This window comes from Bos taurus, chromosome 11 (assembly GCF_002263795.3).
Source record: "Bos taurus isolate L1 Dominette 01449 registration number 42190680 breed Hereford chromosome 11, ARS-UCD2.0, whole genome shotgun sequence".
In the NCBI taxonomy this organism is placed as follows: domain Eukaryota; kingdom Metazoa; phylum Chordata; class Mammalia; order Artiodactyla; family Bovidae; genus Bos; species Bos taurus.
In genome coordinates, this window is record NC_037338.1 from 33,831,088 (window position 1) to 33,837,424 (window position 6,337).

General features: G+C 35.9%; 1 non-coding gene across 1 annotated transcript; it reads right to left on the reverse strand.

The window, feature by feature from the left end:
* Window positions 1–1,109: 1,109 nt before the first annotated feature.
* On the reverse strand, window positions 1,110–1,181 carry TRNAH-GUG (transfer RNA histidin (anticodon GUG)). The gene has a single exon. It is a non-coding gene; the product is annotated as a tRNA-His (tRNA).
* Window positions 1,182–6,337: the final 5,156 nt, after the last annotated feature.

A 6,337-nucleotide genomic window follows, 5' to 3' on the forward strand; every position in this document is an offset into this window, starting at 1 on the left:
TGGAGAGAGGGTCAGGACCATTAAAAGGTGGAACATAATCTTTTTTTTTTTTTTTAAAGATCACTAATCTCAACATATAGACCTATTTGTATTAAGCAAATCTAAGTATCAGGGACTATGTTACATTTTTATAATGGGAATTGTTTAATTCAGGAAATTTAGGAGAGGTGAAAATGCATTGCTGAGCCATAAGAACAGAAGGTAGAGGTTTATGGATATGGATTCAACCCATCTGGAGTGTATTCCCATAACCATTGCTGAATAAGTAATACAGATTCTCATTTGGGCAATTTTTGCTTGCAGGTGGCAAAATGAGTCTTCCCCTTTGCCCTAGGGATTTAGAATGTAGAATCTTGGCAAAGCATGAAACTCCTTCAGTTCATGCAGAAAAAGATCTGGGAGTTAATGTTCATTTATTAATTTCTTTAGGGATGAAGTAGGTTAAATTATCAGCAGGAAAGGTAACTGTCTCAGGAAAAGCTAAGGATGACAATTTCTACATTTCCCCACTTAATATGCATCAAGAAGTGAACACTGACCTTCACTGAGTACACCTTTCATTTATTGAGTAATGAAGCAATTTGCTGTCAAATTGTTTTATCAGACCCTATTAGTCACCTGGGATACAATGGATAAGGAAATTAATTTTATTATTTTTGTGGGACTAGAGATCTAGGACTGAGTCTAATTTAGGGAGGCAGGGTAGAACATGTGTGTTCTCTAGATTCTTAAGAAAGAGTGTTTTAATTCTTCTGAAATAATGGGTTGCAAAATGTCTTGTGAGTTGATTTACTTTATATAAGCCCTTAGACTTGATAACAGGAAAACAAGTGCCTCTGTGACTGGAATGTCAGAGAAAAGATACTCTCACAGAAAAAGAATAACTCCCACCTGTCCAACAGTACTTCAGCTTCACCTTTCCATTTTCCTTCAATAGGGTTCAGTTCTACCTAATTCATGGGGAGCACCTTAGGATCAGATAAATTTACTTGAGTGTAGTCACTCAGTCGTGTCTGACTCTTTGACTGTAGTCCGCCAGGCTCCTCTGTCCATGGGATTCTCCAGGCAAGAATACTGGAGTGGGTTGCCATTTCCTTCTCCAGGGGATCTTCCCAACCCAGGGATTGAACCTGGGTCTTCTGCATCACAGGCAGATGCTTTACCCTCTGAGCCACCAGGGAAGTGGAGCAGACCCCAGATAGGGGAGATATTGGTTCTGGAAGAATTCTTTTGAAGCCTGTATCCGTTTAGACTTGTGAGTTGATCCTTCACTCAATTGAGGATGAAACTCATGATCTTTTCTCAATCTTAACAACAATGATTCTATTACCATAAATGGTATTTAATGTTTCCTACTATCAGCAATTACATTAGCTATACATCTGGATCTTATATGAGAATTCAACCAGTATTTTCTAACTCCATCAAAGATCTGAGACTAATTAAAATAGAGTAATGATCTGATTTCATCTTCTGGATGTCTTTCTTTACAAATTGTGCTATCAGAGTATTACAGACATGAACCTTGTTAGCTTTGAATTCTTCTGAAATGTATTTGTTAGCCTATAATATAATATCAATGTTATGGTATCAGTCTTTTAAACGGATAATGTAAGAAACATTTTTATCATAAATATTTGTTCTATAATCTTACTATTACCATCTTACTAAATCTTACTAAAAATACCATCCATTTTTACAACTGTCATTGATAAAGACATTCAGAACAAATTTGCATTGTATTTAATACAGAAAGGGCTTCCCTCGTGGCTCAGAGGTTAAAGCATCTGCCTGCAATGCGGGAGACCTGGATTCGATCCCTGGGTCTGGAAAATCCTCTGGAGAAGGAAATGGCAACCCACTCCAGTATTCTTGCCTGGAGAATCCCATGGACTGAGGAGCCTGGTGGGCTACAGTCCCCAGGGTTGCAAGGAGTCGGACACGACTGAGTGCCTTCACTCACTTTAGCATAGAAAAAATTGTCAAGATTATCTTCTGATGAGATAGAATTAATTAGAATTCTATAACTAACCAAGTTTTGCATATGTCTTCGCTTTTAGAAAGCATGAGTTTAAATTAATATTCAATCACTCATACATTGATGTACCATTTATATATTATCGCTATTTTTTTCATTTCTCGGTTTTATATTCAACTTGGGCATGGTAAGGTGCTTTGTCTTTTCTTGAAAACTATTTAATAAATTTTGGGGATATGAGGGAGCTATACATTTGATAAAGATACCTTCATCAAAATAATGGCATTCTGTAAGGTGAATCCATCATAATCTTTAAATTTTAAAAAGACAAAGTCAATAGCACCATACAATGATTTGTTTAGTGTCTCTTTAAGATAAGATAGAGGGAGAAGAATGGGAAGATTAATAAAAATTCTCTCTATTTTAGTTTTCTTGCTTCACTTCTCTCTATAAATTGAATATATACTAATCTAAATCACTGATCCAGGAATAACTTTCAAACTTTGGTTAGAATTTACTCCGTAGAATTTATTATCAGAGTTTGTCTGTTAGCTTGTAAGAGTTTGTCTGTTAGCTTGTAACAACTCAATGACAAGTCTTTGAATGGATCATTCATCTCATTTCAACACCTCAAAAAGTACCTATACCTTTAGCTAATTATTAAGGAAACATGTACAGTTGGACATTGAATTGAGTGGATACAAAAAAGTTCAAACACGTAAAAAGTACAAATGCAAGAAATATCTAAAGTATAAATAAAATTATTTTAAAATTTTGCCAAAAATCACATAATTGGTTGTTTCACAGAAGTACAATATTAATCATTAGCAGAAATTATAAATATGAGAGCAATGCAGAAATTTTACTGATGGTCGCTGGCAATTGTTGCTTGACTACATGCAGATCAACATTCTTTTTCATATGTAAGTTAAGAGACCTACAGTTATGATGTTAGCATTGTGAGATTTTTCTATACATCGAACAAGCATTTTACTTCCAGATAAGCGTCACTCTTCTTTCCTCTTTCATAGAATCCATTAATTTTTACATATATTCTTTCTTATGGCATAGGGCCAACAATATAGGAGATACAAAATGTTTCTCTTTGACTATTTTATGAAGAATATCATCTTGATTTCATCAATCTAATTCTTATTAGAAGTTTTACTTTAAGACACATATATGAAAGTACATTTCTTTCTCACTCACTTTGAAAACAAGCAAAAACTAACTTCCTAATTTTTAAAATTTGCATATATTTAAGGCTTCCCTGGTGGCTTAGACTGTAAAGAGTCTGCCTGCAATGTGGAAGACCTGGGTTTGATCCCTAGGTTGGGAAGATCCCATGGAGGAGGGCCTGGAAATCCACTCCAGTATACTTGCCTGGAAAATCCCCATGGACGGAGGAGCCTAGTGGGCTACAGTTCATGGGGTCACAAAGAGTCAGAAACAACTGAGTTGTGCTGACTAAGCACAATGCAGCACGAAATATTATTGAAGGGAAAAGCATGTATCTTTCTACTGGTCTCTGAGTCTGGTCAAATTCTTTACACCATTGGAAGCTAAGGGCATTTAATGCTTATTTGCTTCTTTAAAAATAACGCACTCGAATTTTCAGTTTTCTGTTGATGGTGTGGCTGTGTACCCCCAACAGAAAATTAACAGCTATAGATGGTCAATACTGACATCAGACTGATTATATTATTTGCAGCTGAAGATGCAGAAGCTCTATAGGGTCAGCAAAAACAAGACCAGGAGCTGACTGTGGCTCAGATCATGCCCTCCTTATTGCAAAATTAGGACTTAAATGGGAAAAAGTAGGGAAAACCACTAGACATTAAGGTATGACCTAAATCAAATTCCTTACAATTAAACAGTGAAAGTGACAAATAAATTCAAGGGATTAGATCTGATAGACAGAGTGCCTGAAGAACTACAGACAGGTTCATAACGTTGTACAGGAGGCAGTGATCAAGACCATCTCCAAGAAAAAGAAAGAAAAATGCAAAAAAGCTAAATGGTTGTCTGAGGAGGCCTTACAAATAGCTGAGGAAAGAAGAGAAGCTAAAGATAAAGGAAAAAAGGAAAGCTACACCTATCTGAATGCAGAGTTCCAAAGAATAGCAAGGAGAGATAAGAAAGTCTTCCTCAGTGATCAATGCAAAGAAATAGAAGAAAACAACAGAATGGGGAAGACTCGAGATATCTTCAAGAAAATTAGAGATACCAAGGGAACATTTCATGCAAATATGGGTACAATAAAGGACAGAAATGGTATGGACCTAACAGAAGCAGATGATAGCAAAAAGATGTGGCAAGAGTACAGAAGAAATATACAAAAAAGATCTAGTGACCCAGATAACCACTATGGTGTGAGTACGCACCTAAAGCCAGACATCCTAGAATGAGAAGTCAAGTGGGCCATAAGACTCATGTGAACAAAGTTAATGGAGGTGATGGAATTCCAACTGAGCTATTTCAAATCCTAAAAGATGATGCTGTTAAAATGCTTCACTCAATATGCCAGCAGATTTGGAAAACTCTGCAGTGGCTTCAGACCGGAGAGGTCAGTTTTCATTCCAATCCCAAAGAAAGGCAATGCCAAAGAATGTTCAAATTACTGAACAATTGCACTCATTTCACACACTAGCAAAATAATGCTCAAAATTCCCCAAGCCAGGCTTCAACAGTATATCAATCAAGAACATCAGATGTTCAAGTTGGATTTAGAAAAGGCAGAAGAACAACAGATCAAATTGTCAACATCCACTGGATGTTTCTTTGCAGAAAGCAAAGAACTAAAGAGCCTCTTGATGAAAGTGAAAGTGAAAGAGAAGAGTGAAAATGTTGTCTTAAAACTGAACATTCAAAAAACAAAGATCATGGCATCTGGTCCCATCATTTCATAGCAAAAAAAAGGGGTAGCAATGCAAACAGCAACAGACTTTATTTTCTTGAGCTCCAAAATCACTGCAGATGGTGACTGCAGCCATGAAATTAAAAGACGCTTGCTCCTTGGAAGAAAAGCTATAACCTACCTAGACAGCATATTAAAAAGTAGAGACGTTACTTTGCCGACAAGTTCTGTCTAGTCAAAGCTATGGTTTTTACAGTAGTCACATGTGGATGTGAGAGTTGGACTATAAAGAAAGCAGAGCACTGAAGAATTGATGCTTTTGAACTGTGGTGTTGGAGAAGACTCTTGAAAGTCCCTTAGACTGCCTGGAGATCCAACCAGCCAATCCTAAAGGAAAGCAGTCCAGACTATTCATTGGAAGGACTGATGCTGAAACTGAAACTCCAATACTTTTGCCACCTGATGAGGAGAAGTGACTACTTAGACAAGACCCTTATGCTGGGAATATTGAAGGCGTTAAGAGAAGGGGATGACAGAAGATGAGATGGTTGATTGGCATCACCAACTCAATGGACATGAGTTTGAGCAAGCTCTGGGCATTGGTGATGAAAAGGCAGCCTGGCTTGCTGCAGTCTGTTAGATTGCTGAGTCGGACATGACTGAGTGACTGAACTGAACTGAACTGGGAGTTTTTAAAATGCCGCCCTGAACAGAAAGATATACAGTATTCTACATTCTTGACTTTTACAGTGATAGCTTCTCAGTCCTTGAAATGCTATGCTCCATGTTTAATCAGTTAAATCAATTCAGTATTAAAATTGTGGGTCTTTTGTTGTTGTTATAATCAGTTTGTTCAGTACACTTTGCAACTAAAATTAATTCACCATTCATTTGGGATTAATTTTCAATTCAATTTCTTGACCAAATTGCATTTTTATATTAAATTACATTCTTATGGATCTAAGTTGAGTGTGATTATAATGATTAATAAGGCCATGTACTATGTAAATTAATCATAATTGGCCACAATGACTGCTAAGGTAAATCCCATTATAAAATATTGGATTTGAGAAATTGGAGATAGGGTGGTTGGGTGAGGGGCTTTTACATTATCTTATCAATGATTTGTGGAAATACCAATTAACCTTGAAGAATTATCATTTATTTACTTGTAAATTTGTTTCATTTAGCTCAACGTTACTTTAATGAATGAATGAAAATAGGAATTTCAAAATTCTGCTTCAGATAGCAAAAGAATTGTAACAATCTTTTATATAAACCATAATTTCTTACAAGAAAAAACATTCTTTCTATGTAATTTTGGAATGCATTTTATGGAAGAAAGAAGAATAAGAAAATAGGCTATCATCTGGTGTAAATACTTTGTGAATTTCATTCATATGAGCTATAAAATTTTAAAGCAAAGAAATTTCACGCTGGTACAATGGTATTAACTACCATTTAAAGCAAAATTGACTTTATGAATACATTACAAAATATAC